Source organism: Rutidosis leptorrhynchoides, chromosome 6 (assembly GCF_046630445.1).
Source record: "Rutidosis leptorrhynchoides isolate AG116_Rl617_1_P2 chromosome 6, CSIRO_AGI_Rlap_v1, whole genome shotgun sequence".
Classification (NCBI taxonomy): domain Eukaryota; kingdom Viridiplantae; phylum Streptophyta; class Magnoliopsida; order Asterales; family Asteraceae; genus Rutidosis; species Rutidosis leptorrhynchoides.
The window spans coordinates 123,059,396-123,080,450 of record NC_092338.1 but is presented as its reverse complement, the minus strand read 5'-3'; positions in this window follow the sequence as shown (position 1 = coordinate 123,080,450).

Sequence of the window (21,055 nt, the reverse complement as noted above, 5' to 3'; positions counted from 1 at the left end):
TTCTGAACCTTATTGACTCTAGTTGGTTAGTGAGGCGATAGCAAGCGTCAAATTATTAGCGACTTGACTGACTCTTAGAATCTAAATTAAATTTCAGACAGGATTTAAAACTCATGAAAATTTGATTTTACCATTTTCATGGCGTCTCAATTCTATTTTTAATTATATTTTATTTTTTTAAAAAAAATTTCCTACTTATTGGCCGGGGGTTCACTCGGAATCAATCTCTCTATCCGTTGAATAGAGAGATGGATGACTTTCTCTACTTTTGAGAGTGTTTTCACTCTGGGTGGAGAAATGACTTGTTTTCACTTATGTGGTATTGGGTTTCGTCGTTGTTGTTGTTGTGGTTGTTGTTGTGGTTATACATTCGTCATTCCATTGGGCTGTTGCCTAACTTTAGTTGTGTGAAATGGTTGCACAACAACGCCCACATTGCTTGTTGTGGGACGTTGTCAGAGCATTATTTTAAGGCGTGGGGTATAGATTCACGGGCACCACAACAAAAATTGGCGATCTCTGATTAGTTAATTATCATTTATTTATTTTACTTTTTTCCCGTCTTGTATCTCAAATATCAATGATCTTTTACCATATTATCAACAACCTTTCACGATACACGCTCAGAACGTTACCATAACAAACTCTTTTTCCCACAATATTGTCTTGTCAGCAAAATTCTCTCCACAACCACACATCACTTAAAACATTCTCTACAACATTCTTACCATAACAAATGGTCTTATAAGCAAAATACTTTGAAAAACGTATACATTGTTATAATAATAATAATAATATAGATATGGATAGTCAATTTTGGTGTATACATATAGTCAATTTTGGTACACAAAGTATGTATTTTTATATTGAGATTTTAGGCTATAAATACTCATGAATGCAAGCATTAAACTCGCACCATTTCTCACACTTACAAAGTGTTTCTTTCTTTCTCTCCATTATCATCTTTGTTCTTACACTTCATTATTAGTATTCTAAATCAAGAATCAAATCACTAAAGGTAGTTATAAGCCTACTGAATTATAACATCAAGAATCAAACCACTAAAGGTAGTTATAAGCCTACTGAATTATAACATCAAGAATCAAACCACTAAAGGTAGTTATAAGCCTACTGAATTATAACACGTTATCAGCACGATAATCTTAATACTAAATATGGTTGGCTCTGCCACCAAAATGATATATGGTCGGTTATACCACCAAAATGATATATGGTCGGTTATACCACCAGAATGATATAGGTCGGTTATACCACCTGAAAAAATATATGGTCGACACTGTCGCCAAATTTTCATTTATGTTTACTAATATTTATATTTTTGTTATATAACATTTATTTATGATTGCTTACACATGGTCGACACTGTCACCTACTTATCATTTATGTTATATTAAATTTATGTTTAATGTTTATATACTTATGAATATAAATTGACTCTAATTTATCATGATGTTTGTTTTAATTTTTGATAAAAGAAAATGTCGAATCTGGAAAAGCTTAAATTTACTCCTTTAGAATCAACTGGAAACAACTACATGCCATGGGTTATAAAAGTAAAAATGCATCTTAAATCAATGGGCATTCTTGAAACCATAAATGAAAACAACACTTGTTCTGAAAAAGAACAAGCTACGGCATGTTGCTTTATTCATCAACATATTAATGAATGCTTACAAAATAATTATGTGACTGTAGAAGATCCCCATGTTTTATGGGAAGGTCTCAAAAGCAGATTCAATAATCAAAGAGAAATTTTACTTCCAGCTGCAATGGAACAATGGAGAACATTAAGGTTCCAAGACTTTAAGAAAGTAAATGAATACAGCTCAGCTCTGTATAATACATGTTCACAACTTAAATTCTGTGGACATGAAATTAGTGATGCAGACATGATGGAGAAAACTTTCTCCACAATGAATGCTGCAAACATCACAGTGCAAAGAAATTTGAGAATGCTAAAGTTCAAAACATATCCTGAACTTAATTCATATCTCTTAGTTGCAGAGCAAAATGATGAGCTATTAATGAAAAATCAGCAATCCCGTCCTACTGGTACACTTGCAATCCCTGAAGCAAATACTGCAAATAATTATAAACAGGGACAAGGACGCGGGCAAGGTCGTGGTTATAATAACCATCACCATCATCATGCCAAAAGCCATAACTATGGTAGAAACCATCCTTATGGTAATGGTAATGGGCGTGGACGTGGTCGTGGTCGTGGCCGTGGTGGTCAAAGAAATAGTAATCCACGAAAATATAAATATCAACCACAAAACAAGCCCATTAAACAAGATGTTGAAGAAAATTCTTCTAAAAATTCTGAAGAATCTTGCTACAGATGTGGTAGAATGGGCCACTGGGCTAATACTTGCCGAACATCTAAACATCTTGTTAAGATGTATCAGGATTCGCTGAAAGGTAAAGAAAAGGAAGTAAATTTTGTGGATAATATTGATCCAACAGTCACTGAGAAACCATCTGATTTATATGAAGATTTCTTGAATGTTTAAGTTGTGTGTCTTTTGAAAAATAAACGATTTAATATCGTCTGTCTTTGTCATTATGTTTGCTAAATGTTTCAGTACTATCTATTTGCGTTTAAAATATTGTGTAATATTAATGTACTCACTATTTATTTCTTATATATGAAGTTCAATATGAATTTTGCTGGAATACAACATCAATCAAGTGGTGGAGATCTCTGTATAGCAGACAGTGGAACTACACACACTATACTTAAATCCGAGAAATATTTTATTGATCTAAAACCAACGGAAGGAACTATACATACAATATCAGGACCTGCTAACTTGATAAAAGGGATAGGAAAGGCAAATTTCATACTACCAAATGGTACAAAATTTTTAATAAATGATGCCTTATTTTCTCCCAAGTCAAGCAGAAATTTATTGAGTTTCTCCGACATATACCTTAACGGGTATGATTATCAGTCAGTGACAACAGAAAATGAGAAATATTTAAGTATCACTGAAAAGAGTCATGTGGTTGAAAAACTGCCAAGACTTAGTTCTGGATTACATTATACACATATAAATGTACCAGAAATACATATGGTAGTTAACGAAAAATATATTGATCCTGGTGTATTCAGTTTATGGCATAACAGATTAGGCCATCCAGGATCAACAATGATGAAAAGGATTATTGAATGTACTCATGGACATCCACTAAAGGATAGAAAAATCCATCATGATACAATGGTTCCATGTACATCTTGCTCTCTTGGAAAATTGATAACTAGACCCTCACCACTTAAGGTTGAGAAAGAATCACCAATGTTTCTTGAAAGAATTCAAGGTGATATATGTGGACCAATTCATCCACCATGTGGACCATTTAGATATTTCATGGTTCTAATAGACGCATCTAGCAGATGGTCTCATGTTTGTCTGTTATCAAGCCGTAATGTGGCATTTGCAAAATTTCTTGCCCAAATTATTAAATTGAGAGCTCATTTTCCTGATTACACCATTAAAAGGGTGAGACTTGATAATGCTGGTGAATTTACATCTCAAGCATTTAATGACTATTGCATGTCTATAGGAATTGTTGTTGAACATTCTGTTGCTCATGTGCATACACAAAATGGTTTAGCCGAGTCATTGATTAAACGTTTACAGTTAATCGCTAGACCATTGATAATGAGAACAAAACTCCCTGTATCTATATGGGGTCATGCAATTTTACATGCTGCTGCATTGATTCGCATCAGACCAAGTGCAAGTCATAAATATTCCCCCCTACAACTTGCTTTTGGTCAAGAGCCAAATATTTCCCATCTTAGAACATTTGGTTGTGCAGTGTATGTTCCAATTGCGACACCACAACGTACAAAAATGGGTCCTCAAAGGAGGTTGGGAATATATGTTGGATATGAAACATCTTCAATATTAAGGTATATTGAACCTATGACAGGTGACGTTTTTACAGCACGTTTTGCTGATTGTCATTTTAATGAAACATTGTTCCCTAGATTAGGGGGAGAAATGAAAAATAAAGAAAATGATGTTTCATGGTGTGAACCTCAATTAAAGTATCTTGATCCTCGCACAAAAGAATGCGAGACAGAAGTTCAAAAGATAATGCATATACAAGAACTTGCAAATCAATTGCCTGATGCATTTACAGATACAAAAACGGTGACAAAATCATATATACCAGCAGTAAATACTCCAGCTCGAATTGAAATTCCAAAAGCTGGCAATAACGTCACTCATGAATCTTTGCCACGTCAGAAACGTGGAAGACCAATCGGTTCAAAGGATAAAAATCCTCGAAAAAGAAAATCAGCTGATAATGAAGTAAAAGAAAGTGTTCAAGAAGAACCACAAATCAGTACTCCTACTGCAGAGGAGATTGATGATGTCAATACAGAAATTGCAATCAATTATGCATATTCAAAAATATTATGGAACCGAAATGAAATGAAAAATCTTGATGAGAAATTTTCATTTAATGTTGCATATGACATCATGAATAATGATGATGATCCAGAACCAACATCTATGGTTGAATGTCAAAATAGACATGATTGGGCTCAATGGAAAGAAGCAATACGAGCTGAATTAGAATCACTCAATAAAAGAAAAGTTTTCGGATCCATCATTCTCACTCCTAAAGATGTGAAACCTGTAGGATACAGATGGATTTTTGTCCGAAAAAGAAATGAGAAAAATGAAGTTACAAGGTATAAAGCTAGACTTGTAGCTCAAGGTTTTTCTCAAAGACCGGGAATTGATTATGAAGAAACTTATTCTCCTGTTATGGATGCAATTACTTTTAGGTACTTAATCAGTCTGGCAGTTTCTAAAAATTTAGAAATGCATCTCATGGATGTTGTGACTGCTTATCTATATGGATCACTTGATAGTGATATATATATGAAGATACCTGAAGGATTTAAGGTACCAGAAGCATCAAATGCAAAACCCAAAGAAATGTATTCGATTAAATTACAAAGATCTTTATATGGGTTAAAACAATCGGGACGTATGTGGTATAACCGATTAAGTGATTACTTGATAAGCAAAGGGTATACAAATAATCTTACTTGCCCTTGTGTTTTCATTAAGAAAACAACATCCGGATATGTGATCATAGCTGTTTATGTTGATGATCTTAACATCATAGGTACAAATAAAGAGATCCATGAAGCCATTCAACTTCTAAAGAAAGAATTTGAAATGAAAGATCTCGGAAAAACCAAGTATTGCCTTGGTTTACAAATTGAGCATATGCCTAATGGTTTACTTGTACATCAAACAACATATACTGAAAAGATTTTGAAACGTTTCAATATGGACAAGGCAAAACCATTAAGTACTCCTATGGTTGTTAGATCACTCAATGTTGAAGCTGATCCATTTCGTCCATGTGAAGATCAAGAAGACATTCTTGGACCAGAAGTACCATATCTTAGTGCAATTGGAGCTCTTATGTATCTTACAAATTGTACAAGACCTGACATTTCTTTTGCAGTTAATTTGTTGGCAAGGTTCAGCTCTGCTCCTACCAAAAGACACTGGAATGGGATCAAACACATATTTCGATACCTTCGAGGAACTACTGATTTAGGATTATTTTATTCTAACGAATCAAAACAAGATTTGGTTGGTTATGCAGATGCAGGTTATTTATCTGATCCACATAAAGCTAAATCTCAAACTGGATATGTATTCCTAAATGGAGGTACTGCAATATCATGGCGTTCTCAAAAACAAACACTTGTTGCTACATCGTCAAATCATGCCGAAGTGATTGCATTACATGAAGCTACTCGAGAATGTTTTTGGTTGAGATCAATGACACAACTCATTACTGATTCTTGTGGACTAGAACGCGATAAAAGTCCAACAACTATCTTTGAAGATAATGCAGCTTGCATAGCACAGATGAAAGAAGGGTATATCAAAAGTGACCGAACAAAACACATACCACCTAGATTCTTCTCATACACTCAAAATCTCATTAAGGACAACCAGATTGAAATGAGATATGTGCAATCTAGCAAAAACTCTGCTGATCTTTTCACGAAAGCACTTCCAACTGCTATTTTCAGAACACACGTTCATAACATTGGCATGAGACATGTTCAAAAGATGTAACAGCTGAAGCGATGTCTACTTGAGGGGGAGTCAACTCCATGCTGCACTCTTTTTCCCTTAGCTAAAGTTTTTTCCCACTGGGTTTTCTTTAGCAAGGTTTTTAACGAGGCAGTAATTTATAGTTGATCTTCAACAAAATAAAATTGCTATCCAAGGGGGAGTGTTATAATAATAATAATAATATAGATATGGATAGTCAATTTTGGTGTATACATATAGTCAATTTTGGTACACAAAGTATGTATTTTTATATTGAGATTTTAGGCTATAAATACTCATGAATGCAAGCATTAAACTCGCACCATTTCTCACACTTACAAAGTGTTTCTTTCTTTCTCTCCATTATCATCTTTGTTCTTACACTTCATTATTAGTATTCTAAATCAAGAATCAAATCACTAAAGGTAGTTATAAGCCTACTGAATTATAACATCAAGAATCAAACCACTAAAGGTAGTTATAAGCCTACTGAATTATAACATCAAGTATCAAACCACTAAAGGTAGTTATAAGCCTACTGAATTATAACATACATAATGATAATTTATAGCTAATCTATCAATATTTATATTAATATTAATATTGATAATTACTCCGTAATAAGTTATAGTTAAATCACATGTTGAGTAGTTATACAGGAAACCCATTGGAATATAGAGAGGTAGGAAGTTCGCGCATTGTTACGGGAAGGTTGCAAAACTCGCTATTAGAGGATTAATCGGTCGGGACATTGAAAGGAGTAATCAGAAATTCGGGAATTAATCGGATTGTACTCTTTATTCATTTAAATAATAAATATCAAAATCATATGTGTAAATATAGAAGAAAATCGTAAGCATTAACACAAACTTTAATATGATTGCTTAAAATCGTCTATTTTTGTTCAAAAACTCTTGAATTCTAGTTTAAATTCATGTAAAAATGTTTACCAGTTTTGACTTTGACCGACTTTAATCAACAAATCCAATTTTCTACATTGATCGACGTTGACCGATTAATTAAACGAATTTTAGAAAATCGGAAGGGAACGTTCTTAAAAAGAAAGGAGTAATCGAGGATTAATCGAGAGTAATAACAGTGGCTGCAGAGGTAAATTTTTTATGTTCCAAATTAATTGTCATAAATTAAATACAAATTAATTGTTTAATAGAACAATAAAACAATAGATAGTTAACATATAACATGTATCTAAAAAGGAATTTAACAGTCACTTATTGTTGTTTACATTATTAACTAAGTATTTGTTAAATTAACCACGGGAGTGGTGGTGACATGTAGCTAACAAGGGTCGAACTTCTAACCTCCCCTAAAGGAAACATGTCACCAATCGCTGGACCACATCACAACTTCGCACACAACTAGTTTTTAACAATACATAACCAAACATGCTTGAACATATTGTACTATACAATATCATGATGCATATTTAAATGTGTACAGCTAAATATTTGGTTATGTACCACTCATAACGATTGATATATTAAAAACTTGAATCGTCCAAGAGTAACACGAAGTCTAAAGTATCGTATCATTTCCATTTTTACCAGCCCCAATTACTGAGAGTATTCCTCAGACCTAATTTTGGCTAATAATTCGCTTAAACATAAATGTGCACTTCAATGTTATTTACTCGCTAAAAACAAACCGACTCATTCATAAACTAAAACTAGAGAAAAGAAACCATTGAGCATTAGAAGAGAGACCAGAAACTTAAACGAAAACCAGAAGATTTTGAGTTTGGTTTCGATTTTGAGTTTGAAAATTTTTAGCAGAGAATACTCTTTAAATTGTATAGAACACCACTAAATTTAACTGTAGGACGTCATATATTTTTTAAATTTATAGTTTTTACTTTTAAATTATATAGAACACTACCAAATTTAACTACTACGACCACATATATTTTTCGGATTTGTAGTTATTTAAAGCTAAACTACCACTAAAATATCATTCAACTCAAATATAATTGGTACTGAAAAAAAATTCAGGACCCCATGAAATTTTAATCCTGTAATCGTCACTGTTCAAGTCGATTTTTCTTCTAAGGTAAACGTTAATTAATCCACTCTTATGTTAATCGGTCATAATTTGTTTATAACGCTTGCGTAATTATGATCGTAATAAACTGCAACAAACCTATGTTTTAAAATCACCTTTGAATTATACATAAGCCAAGAACAAATGGGTGAGTGTGTGAGAGAGAGTGAGAGGAGAGAGAATCAAATTCATTCTAGGCATGGGCACAAGGTGGGCTCGAAAGGGTTTAGGGATCGTATAGAGGGCGGCTCAAGGGGTCCGGGCACAAGGTTCTTCGGCCTTCGATTGACATCATTCATGTTCTTCAACTTTGACGATCGTTGGAGTGTCCCTTGTTTGTGGAGAATTTTCAAGCAATTCGGTGACCTTCGGGATATTTATGTCGCCGGTAAAAGACTCAAGAACGGTAACAAGTTTGCTTTTGCGAGATTTTTTGGGGTGGAAAATGAGGATATGTTACTGAGGAAACTGGAATCTATTATGTTTCACGATCGTCCAATCCGTATATTCAAAGCTACTACTAGAGCAGAAACATCTCTCAACAATCGTCGTGACAATAATGGTCGTATGGAAAGTAAAAGGAAGAAGGTACATCAAGCATGGATTCCCAAAAACAGGAGCGGTGATTACAGTGGCCAAGCTAAGTGGAAGGATGATTTTCCTAATCTCAGGGAGGCTTACGGGTATAGGGGTAACATCTTTCGAGCTGGAAGACTGCAACAATCTGACCTGCGTTTCAAGCTAATAAGAAAAAGGAAAGTCTCTACGAATACTAGGGAATTCGAAAAGGTTAGGGTGGTGGATGTAGAGAGGGTTAACTCGGTGGGTGAGCAGGTTGGCAAAATCTTGATTGGGGTGATTAAGAACTTAGGGTATCTCAACCTTATCTCAACTCTTGGTAAAGTTGATGCAGGTTCGGGTTTTCATTTGAAATATCTAGGTGGGTTGCATGTTGCGTGTATTTGTGAGGCGACGGAGACTGCACACTCTATTCTCAACAATCAAAATCATCCAATTCGAAAATGCTTTAGTAGCATTACATTGTGGGACGGGGAACACATTGATCCTGGTCGTTGTGTATGGGTGGACATTAAGGGGGTACCGTTTCAATATTGGTGCTCAACAACGTTCGAATCTATAGCAAGATGGTGGGGTATACCCCTGGAGTTTCGGAATTGCAACATTACTCATGGTAAACAAAATTTGGTGGCTGGGAGTGTTTTAATTCATACGTGGGATTCCGAACTGGTAAATGGGGTTGTTAAATTACTTGCCGGATCATTGTACAAGTATGTCCTTATTCATGAAACTCAGGTTCCGGTCGAATTAGACTTTGATGCCGACATGATCTCAGATTGGGAGGAGTCTGAAGGGTCCGATGGTATTTCCGATTCATATTCTGGGGATGATGAAGATTCCGATGGTGAGTGGTGGCCGGAGGTGGGTCCTACGGTTGACCATGAGGTTGAAGATGTAGGGTCTGCATGCTTGGGCATGAAAACTCTTTTTGAAGAAAACAACAATAAAGACACATTGGATAACGTTAAAGAAAACACCAATAATGACAACTTGGATAAAGTTAAAGAAAACCAACATGTGGCTATCAATTTGGTTACTAACGTTAAAGAAAACACCAATAATGACAACTTGGATAAAGTTAAAGAAAACCAACATGTGGCTATCAATTTGGTTACTGATAAAATGGGAGACAATGGTTTGGATCCTAGGGACGATGTGGCAGTGGACCCGGAAAGTGCATCCAAAACCAATGGATTTTCATGTGGGCCTGAGGGAGTTGGGCCTAATCTTGGTCATGTAGATTGCATTGGACCTGATGGAGTTGGGCCTGTGGATCCAAGAGATAATGTTTTTATTAAGGACTTGGGCCACACAGATATCTCTTCTGATGATGAATGCTATAGCCCAATACTTGGGCCTCCTAAGCCCAATTCTAAGTTTCTGGATCCCAGACTTAATGTGTCGAGTAAAAAAGTAAATAATTGTAACAAGTCTTCAAACCTCGATCTCAACAGACCAGTTTCTGGTTGTAATCTAAAAGACGACTCCAATATTGGGTGCTTGGGTGATGCTTTGACTAATTCGAAGGATACAGAGAAGGCTAATTTGAATCCGAATGTTCGAATTTCAGATGGTGTGGGCAGAAAGCAGAAGGCAAACTCTTATGTTTCAGATTCATCGAATGGGTGTTGGAATTCGCTTGGTAATTGGAGGGCATCGTCTAAATTGTTACACGCTAAGAAAAAGACGCGTAAATGTAGCAAGAAGGATGGGGATTCTAGAGTAAACGGCGTTAACATAAAGAAGGGTGTGACTAATGGGTTGTCTGGCAGATCCAACTCAGGTTCTAAAGCGCGTTCTAAAAGTAAGAATTCCAATCGGTGCAACAGAAGTCAGAAATCTTCACAGCTAATCTCGGAAAACAGTGTAGGGGTAGAAGAATATGGAATTAACCTAGGTCTAAAATGGACCAAGAATACACTGTAAGTTTTATTTTTGTTTCGCTTCCTTTTGTTATTAATGAAGATCTTATCATTGAATATTCGTGGTATGGGGAGTGGTAAAACTTCTAAATTTGGGGAACTCAAAAAATTGTGTATTTCGGAAAGACCATCTATCTTTGCAATCCAAGAATCGAAGTGTCATTCTAAAGACGAAAATTGGGTCCAGGCTCTTTGGGGCTCTAATGAATGCGGTTATATACAAAAAGAAATGGTGGGTAAATCGGGTGGACAATTTCTAATTTGGGACAAAACGGTTTTTGAAGCAAGTAGTGAACTCGTTAGTGATTTCCTTATTGCAATACGGGGTTTTTGGAAAAGTTCGAAGGAAGAATCCATAATTGTTAACGTCTATGGGCCACACGACGATTCGAGTAAAAGGAAAATGTGGGAATCGTTTGATAATATCTTGGGGATTGATGAGGTTTCGTGGGTAATTTGTGGCGACTTTAATGAGGTTAGGAATAGTAGTGAAAGACTTAATTGCGAATTTGTTGAAAGTAGGGCTAAACGATTTAATGAATTCATTGACAAGCATGGTCTTATTGATGTGCCCCTAGGAGGTCGTAAGTTCACACGTGTTAGCACGGATGGTCGTAAGATGAGTAAGCTTGATCGGTTTCTAGTGACAAATAGCTTCTTAGCTTTATGGTCGGGTGTCAAGGTGGTTGCGTTGGATAGAGACTTATCGGATCATTGCCCGATTGTTTTGTCAGATGGCGAAATTAATTTTGGACCAAAACCCTTTAAAGTTTTTGATGAGTGGTTCCGGGTGGAGGGGGCGGATAAATTAATCGAACAATCTTGGGAAGAAGAATTAATTGGCTCTAGGAAAGATTGCATTTTTCGTAACAAATTGAAGAGACTAAAAGGATGCTTGAAGGAGTGGAGTAAAAACGAATTTGGGAGTTTAGAGACGGATATCAGTAACGCAAGAAAGGAGGCGACGGAACTTGAGATAAAGGCGGAATCGGGTGCATTGTTGGATGTTGATTTTGATCGGTGGCTAGAATCGAGAAAAAAATGGCTTGAAAAGGAGAAAGTTAAGGTCGAAATGTTGAAGCAAAAAGCGAGGGTTAAGTGGACAATTGATGGGGATGAGAACTCCAAATACTTCCATAATTCACTAAGGCGCAATTACAACAAGAACAACATACGGGGAATTAATATAAATGGCAATTGGTGTGAGGACCCGGATATGATCAAAATGAATGCTTTCAATCACTTCAAAGATATTTTTGAGGAAAAGAATGCTTTGAGACCAAGTTTAGAGGACTTTCATTATCCGACTATTTCCTTGAACGAGGCTAATTTACTTGAACTACCTTTCTCGGAACAAGAGATTTGGGAAGCGGTTAAGAATTGTGGTAGCTCGAAAGCTCCCGGGCCGGACGGGTTTAATTTTGGCTTCTTCAAAAAATTTTGGAACATTATCAAAGGTGACTTAATGGCGGCGATTAATTGGTTTTGGGTAAATGGGGAGTTTTCTAAGGGGTGCAACGCTTCTTTTGTTTCCTTAATCCCTAAGAAAGCGGACCCGCTATGTTTTGGAGATTATAGACCAATTAGCCTCATTGGTAGTTATTACAAGGTTATTGCAAAGTTACTCTCCCTTAGAATTCGTAAAGTGGTCCCCAATCTTGTAGGTTCGGAGCAAAGTGCGTTCCTTGGTGGAAGGTACATTCTTGACGGGGTTTTAGTGGCAAACGAGGTGGTGGATGATCTTAAAAGAAATAAAAGGCATGGACTCATTTTTAAGGTGGACTTCGAAAAGGCTTTTGATTCGATTAATTGGAAGTACTTATTGGAGGTTATGAAATGCATGGGGTTTGGTGAAAGATGGCGAAAGTGGATTAAGTCGTGTCTCGAATCGGCTTCTATTTCGATTCTTATTAATGGTTCGCCGACACCGGAGTTTCCGTTAAGCCGTGGGGTTAGACAAGGAGATCCCTTATCTCCTTTTCTTTTCATCATCGCAGCGGAGGGGCTTAATATTCTAGCAAAAGCGGCCATTGAGAAAGGTTTGTATAAAGGGATAGAAGTAGGTGGGGATTTAGTGCGGATATCTCATCTCCAATATGCGGATGACACGATCTTTTTTGGGGAATGGAGTCGTAGCAATGCACGTAATTTAATGTGTTTGTTGGAGTGCTTTGAGCGCGCTTCGGGGTTAAAAGTTAATTATAAAAAAAGTGTGCTTTACGGGGTTGGTGTTAATAAACTCGAAGTAGAATCTATGGCGAGGTGGTGTTCTTGTCAAGCGGGCTCCCTACCTTTCATGTATTTAGGGATACCGGTGGGAAATAAAATGAAGAAGCTGATAGATTGGGCCCCGGTTGTCAATAAGTTTGAGAAGAAATTGTCGGATTGGAGAGCTAGAATGATTTCGTTCGGTGGTCGACTTACTCTTGTGAAATCGGTTCTTTCAAGCTTACCTCTATATTACTTTTCACTATTTCGTGCCCCGCCTTGTGTGCTTAACAAACTTGAGAGTGTGAGGCGTAATTTCTTTTGGGGAGGGTCGGGTTCTAATTCTAAATTATCTTGGGTTAAATGGGAAAAAATCCTTCTTCCTCACGAAGAAGGAGGTTTAAATTTAAAATCACTAAAAAGTAAAAATCTTGCTCTTCTTTGTAAGTGGTGGTGGAGGTTTAAAACCGAGACCAGCACTTTATGGGTTCGTGTAATTCGAAGTCTTTACGGTTCTAATGGTAGACTAGCGGAGGGGGATGAGCTTGCTCGTCTCTCGCCCTCTAGTCTCTGGTCTAACATTTATATTGCAGGAAAAAAGGTTGATGAGTTGGGAATTTCATTCTCCAACTCGTTCTCTCGGGTCATTGGAAACGGGGCGGACACTCGATTTTGGGAAGATTTATGGGTTGGGGATACAAGGTTGAAGGACAAGTACAAGAGACTATATCGTTTGGAGTGTGTCAAAGATGTTACGGTCCAGGAAAGAGGGGTGATGCGTGATGGGTATACGGTTTTGGAATGGAGTTGGATTCGGGAACCTGCTGGTAGAACGGCTTCGGAACTCAATTCGCTAGTAGATCAGTTAGATGGCGTCTCGCTTGATCCGGACAAAGCAGATGGGTGGCGTTGGGGGCTGGACAACAAGGGGCTGTATTCGGTCAGTAGGCTGGTGGGTTTAATCGACGACAAGGTTCTTGCATCGCATTCGGACTCGATTGAAACTCTCAGAAATCGACTTGTGCCTAAAAAGATTGAGGTTTTTGTTTGGAGGGCAAGAAGGGGTAGGTTACCGGTACGGCTAGAATTAGATAAACGTGGTATAGATCTACATAGTACTCGGTGCCCGGTGTGCGATGACGGTTTGGAATCGGTTGAGCACATTCTTTTTTCGTGTAATTTTGCAAAAGATATTTGGGATAAAGTACTTAACTGGTGGGGTTATTCATCGGCGAATCTCATTTATTCCGACATTTTTGAGGGTACATTTGGCGCGGTGGCTTCCGACAACAAAAGATTCATTTGGCAAGCATTATGCTGGTGCGTCTCTTACTTGCTCTGGAAATCACGGAATTCTAAAGTTTTTAACAACAAGACGGTTTCGGCTTCGTGTTTGCTAAGTGAAATTCAAGTGGTTTCGTTCGAATGGATCTCGCGGCGTATTAAAAATCAAAAGTTAGATTGGCATGTATGGTTCAATGCTCCATTATTGTGTTGATTAATTGTGGTAGTACTTTTAGCTTCTTGTTAGATCTCATGTTGCGATCTTAGCAACGGACGTTTGTTGTATTCGTGTTTGGTTTGTGGTTGGTAATATATCATATTGCTTTTCAAAAAAAAAAAAAAAATCACCTTTGAATTCGCCGACTACATTGATTAACAGACTGTTTTCGGGTTTAATATATGAGGCCTATAGATTCATCCAAGGATATGATTTGATATAGATTTATTTTGTTTAAATGTTCACATGTGTACAATTAAGTGTTTGATATCTGAACAAAAAGGTTAAGTTGAAAGTGAAGTAAAGTTAATTAAAATTATAATTATAATTATAATTTATAATGTACAGTAGAAAAGAAGAGCGTTCAAAACCGATTTTAGACCGAGGAAATCTCAACGTGATAGTGACTTTGAAAAGAAAACGACAAAGTTAGTTGGCATACAAGTAAAAGTAAAGAATAGCGAGGAAATTTTAAGGCAGGACCAAAAATGAAAGCACAAGAAAAAGGGTGATAACAAATATCCATAGTGAGAGGGCCATAATTCATGTAGATTCATAAGAAAATAAATTATTTACGAGAATTCTACTAGGGACACCACAGAAACGGTTGTTTGTTGCAGCCATAGACGGAGTCAATAAGGTGGCCGAAGGTGTCAATGCCACCCTCAACAAATTTAATAAGCCCATTATTATTATATATAATAATTTTTGTATTTATACCAGGTCCATTAAAATTAACAAGTTTTCCTCAATTGACCTATATTACTTTAAGTCCGTAGTGCCATCCTTAACGTTAAAATTAACTAGCCTTCCTCAATTGGCCACTCTTAACATTACTTTAAGTCCATAGTGTCACCCTTAACGTTAAATCCTGGCTCCGCCATTGGTTGTAGCTTGCTGATTAAAGGACAACCAAAAGAAGTGTTTCATATAGATGGATTGAGTCCAATAGTGTTGTTCAATATAGATGGTTTACCTGTAAAAGGTAGACACTATGTTATTGACATGTTTGATGACAATAAGACCATTTCCAACCGTGTCGATGATATCACAAGCAGTTTAGTCAAAAAGTGCAAAAAAGTACAAACTGATTGTGATTAGGCACTGACATTTTTTTACCGTTGTGTCAGTTTTTTTTTTTTTTTTTTTGTTAAATATTGGGTATGGTGATGTGGTAAAATCTGATTGGAAATGAAGTGAAAAATAAATAAATTAATAATGATAAATATATATTAATTAAATTAAGAAAATGTGTGATTGGTTGTTGAGGGGAACTCACGGACGCAAAAAACTCGTCAATTTTGTAACTGACGCCGCCAGTCCTAGCTAACTGATGCCTGGTTAAGTCCGTTACTTTTCGTTAGTTGCCCTCCACATCATCTGACGGAGCAACCTGAAGATGGGTTATATATGGTCTAATATGGAAAAATTTGGTGATGCTTCGGTATTGGTAAATGAAGAAGCATTTTTCGTTGGAATTGGGTCCGATGATGAACAGTTCAATACTAGTAAAGTCAGGGTGATCCAATAACCGAGCTATGGATGAACCACTATAGTAAAAATGTAGCGAGTGCATTTAAAGTTGAGAATTAAATAATTAGCTTAACTGAGGAGGACTGAAAGAACTTTATGATGTTGTTTATAAACGCCCTCGGATGATGAAAATGAAGGGTAACTCTGATTTATATATGTTACCATATCAAGACTAGGTAGATGAAGTGATTGCACCAGTCTTTCATAATTTTGTTGTGTTAATAAACAACATTATAAAGTTCAACTATAAGTTCCAGTTTACCTTAGTTGAGATAATTATTTACTCTGTAATTATTAATCTCAAAAATGTAGTCACTTCATTTGATATATTGGTCCATTGCACAATTAAAGGGATTGATATATTGGTCCATTGCACAATTAAAGGGTCATTCTGAATTCCTGACTTTTACCAGTGTGAAACAAGATCATTTAACCCAAATCCCATTAAGAATTGCTTCTTCATCTATCAATATTGATGCATCGTCTACCTTTTCCATGTTATTCTCATTCAACTTGTCGACAACACCATTAGACTCGATCCCATATCTATCAAACACTTCTATTGACTATGCTTCAATAATACCTCAAATGAGACTCTCGGATTGCAATGATATATACTCTCTAATAAATATAAAATCGTTTCCTTAGAAAAAAAAAATAATTTACAACTTAGTATACACAACAAGTCAACAACCACGAATATTTACATCTTACTTTAAATGAGGCAAAAACCCCCAACATTTTAGTTGGAGTGCAACTCTCATACTATTTTGGTATGTAGGTGAAAACTAGTTTTTGGCCTACATGTCAAAACTAAATTTTAGAAGGAAAAAAAAAGCCTTAATTTTTGGCATTTTTTTTTTGTCAAAACTAGAATTGCTTACTTTTTTAGCCATAACACCCATCTGTTTGGATGTTACACTATCAACGATATTATCTACGTAATCATATTCTACGTAGAACGCCATAAGATCATCACCTGTGGACGTCTGATGTGTCGCCGGAAGGTGCTAGTGCGAGATTCTATTTTGAATAAATTCGTTAAACTCTTTTTCTTCGGTAATGGAGATCATTGTAAACGTCGGCAAAAGTTGCCTACCAAGTTATTGATCTATCGTTACGGCAAAGCCGCCATGACGTGAAAATCATTAAAGAAATGGAGAAAGTTGTCAAGCAAAAAACAACTATATCGACGAATATCAGTTTAGTCCCGTGCTATAAATAAGAGAAAAAAGTAATTCCAACATTTATTATAGTTGGAGCGCCTTTCCTACTGCCTTTAATTGCTAGGTAATACTTCCAAAGTGTCTCAAAAATTGTCTCTTTAACAAATATTTTTTCATTTAATACTTCCTATTGCCTTTAATTGCATATATATCAATCAAGGATTTGCGATTGTATTGAAAACCTGAATTAGGGTTTTAATTGTTTCAAAAGGTTAAGTGACAGCAGTGCCTAATGTTAGGGCTCTTGCACCTGTGTGTATTGCAAACGTTTGATTCTTTATGAGTTCTTCCATTTTAATTTGAGTAAAAAAGGTATGTAAGTGGTTTTATGATCGATTGAAGTTGGATGCTTTATGGTTTGGATGAAACAATGATTAGGTTATATTCTGGCGGTTTATTAGAAACGATATTGAAATCTTGTATGGACTAATCTGCCCTCACATGCCATGCACCCTACTGGACTTAACGGTGGATTTTTTTAAAAGAGTTATCAACGAGGTCATTCATGTCAAATTTCGAAAGTTGAAGGTCAACGGCGTCAAAAAAATAGATAAAGGTTATGCGTGCTCTTTGGAACTAGAAAGCATACCATGAATATTTATTTCATCAAAATAGATATAGATATTGCATATATCGTACATACGATTCATCTCATGTATACGTGAGATATCAAAACTCGGAGCTTAGGTGCTATCACATATACCACACGAACAATATATATCAAAAGGATTAGCTAGAAAAAAGATCTCGAAAAAGATGTAGTAGCGAAGACAGAGAAGAGACAGGGGGTGCTCAGCCTCTTCCAATACGTCCAATTCCAATGAAATATTAGTAACCATTTTTAATTATTTTAGCTAAGTCTCCCTCAATGATTCATCTAAACTAATTATTTGGGTTGCCAATTTTCCAAACCTTAATATTAACTAAAACATATCATACATGTTTACCTATCAAATATATTTACATGGGCAATATTAGTTTCATACAACAAATTTAATTGTATCATTTGTTGTTTAGTAGTTACTAACGTTTCGTAAAGGACTTATCTATCTATGCTTTAAACAATAAAATAGATTATATATATGAAGTTGGTCACTTTTAGTTTATTACTAGTAAAATGACCCGTGAAATCACGGGTTTGTTTAAACGAAACAATTTAATGACATGTTTTAGATATTAAGTGAATCTAAATGCTTAAGTCATTTATTTTAATGACCCAAAATAGATTATACATATGAAGTTGGTCACTTTTAGTTTATTATAGGCTTGCCTCTTTTAATTGTTGAGTAAGCTTCCTTATTGTTAAATCCTAACTCCGCCCCTTAAAATAAGTAATGCATCTCTGTCACTTGTAGACTCCACTCGGATATATGCATTTAATTGAATTGCATTTTGTTAATTTAAATGTCAACAGAAAGAATGTACGTCGTATCTTTATGTTTTTGCATAAACACAAAAGGCCAATAGAAAACTAATTATTGTCATGTCTATATTCAATTCATTCAAATATTTGTTGAAACAAAGATTACAAGCAAAAGATGTTATATTAAAAAAGTCCAAATAAATAAATGCATAAACAAGGCTACAAGAACAAAGAACAAAAGATGGTGTATATACGGAATGTAATGCAACACCAAAAACCATAACATATATGAATACTATGCTAATATTGTTATAATAATAATAATAATATAGATATGGATAGTCAATTTTGGTGTATACATATAGTCAATTTTGGTACACAAAGTATGTATTTTTATATTGAGATTTTAGGCTATAAATACTCATGAATGCAAGCATTAAACTTGCACCATTTCTCACACTTACAAAGTGTTTCTTTCTTTCTCTCCATTATCATCTTTGTTCTTACACTTCATTATTAGTATTCTAAATCAAGAATCAAATCACTAAAGGTAGTTATAAGCCTACTGAATTATAACATCAAGAATCAAACCACTAAAGGTAGTTATAAGCCTACTGAATTATAACATCAAGAATCAAACCACTAAAGGTAGTTATAAGCCTACTGAATTATAACACGTTATCAGCACGATAATCTTAATACTAAATATGGTTGGCTCTGCCACCAAAATGATATATGGTCGGTTATACCACCAAAATGATATATGGTCGGTTATACCACCAAAAATGATATATGGTCGGTTATACCACCAGAATGATATAGGTCGGTTATACCACCTGAAAAAATATATGGTCGACACTGTCGCCAAATTTTCATTTATGTTTACTAATATTTATATTTTTGTTATATAACATTTATTTATGATTGCTTACACATGGTCGACACTGTCACCTACTTATCATTTATGTTATATTAAATTTATGTTTAATGTTTATATACTTATGAATATAAATTGACTCTAATTTATCATGATGTTTGTTTTAATTTTTGATAATAGAAAATGTCGAATCTGGAAAAGCTTAAATTTACTCCTTTAGAATCAACTGGAAACAACTACATGCCATGGGTTATAAAAGTAAAAATGCATCTTAAATCAATGGGCATTCTTGAAACCATAAATGAAAACAACACTTGTTCTGAAAAAGAACAAGCTACGGCATGTTGCTTTATTCATCAACATATTGATGAATGCTTACAAAATAATTATGTGACTGTAGAAGATCCCCATGTTTTATGGGAAGGTCTCAAAAGCAGATTCAATAATCAAAGAGAAATTTTACTTCCAGCTGCAATGGAACAATGGAGAACATTAAGGTTCCAAGACTTTAAGAAAGTAAATGAATACAGCTCAGCTCTGTATAATACATGTTCACAACTTAAATTCTGTGGACATGAAATTAGTGATGCAGACATGATGGAGAAAACTTTCTCCACAATGAATGCTGCAAACATCACAGTGCAAAGAAATTTGAGAATGCTAAAGTTCAAAACATATCCTGAACTTAATTCATATCTCTTAGTTGCAGAGCAAAATGATGAGCTATTAATGAAAAATCAGCAATCCCGTCCTACTGGTACACTTGCAATCCCTGAAGCAAATACTGCAAATAATTATAAACAGGGACAAGGACGCGGGCAAGGTCGTGGTTATAATAACCATCACCATCATCATGCCAAAAGCCATAACTATGGTAGAAACCATCCTTATGGTAATGGTAATGGGCGTGGACGTGGTCGTGGTCGTGGCCGTGGTGGTCAAAGAAATAGTAATCCACGAAAATATAAATATCAACCACAAAACAAGCCCATTAAACAAGATGTTGAAGAAAATTCTTCTAAAAATTCTGAAGAATCTTGCTACAGATGTGGTAGAATGGGCCACTGGGCTAATACTTGCCGAACATCTAAACATCTTGTTAAGATGTATCAGGATTCGCTGAAAGGTAAAGAAAAGGAAGTAAATTTTGTGGATAATATTGATCCAACAGTCACTGAGAAACCATCTGATTTATATGAAGATTTCTTGAATGTTTAAGTTGTGTGTCTTTTGAAAAATAAACGATTTAATATCGTCTGTCTTTGTCATTATGTTTGCTAAATGTTTCAGTACTATCTATTTGCGTTTAAAATATTGTGTAATATTAATGTACTCACTATTTATTTCTTATATATGAAGTTCAATATGAATTTTGCTGGAATACAACATCAATCAAGTGGTGGAGATCTCTGTATAGCAGACAGTGGAACTACACACACTATACTTAAATCCGAGAAATATTTTATTGATCTAAAACCAACGGAAGGAACTATACATACAATATCAGGACCTGCTAACTTGATAAAAGGGATAGGAAAGGCAAATTTCATACTACCAAATGGTACAAAATTTTTAATAAATGATGCCTTATTTTCTCCCAAGTCAAGCAGAAATTTATTGAGTTTCTCCGACATATACCTTAACGGGTATGATTATCAGT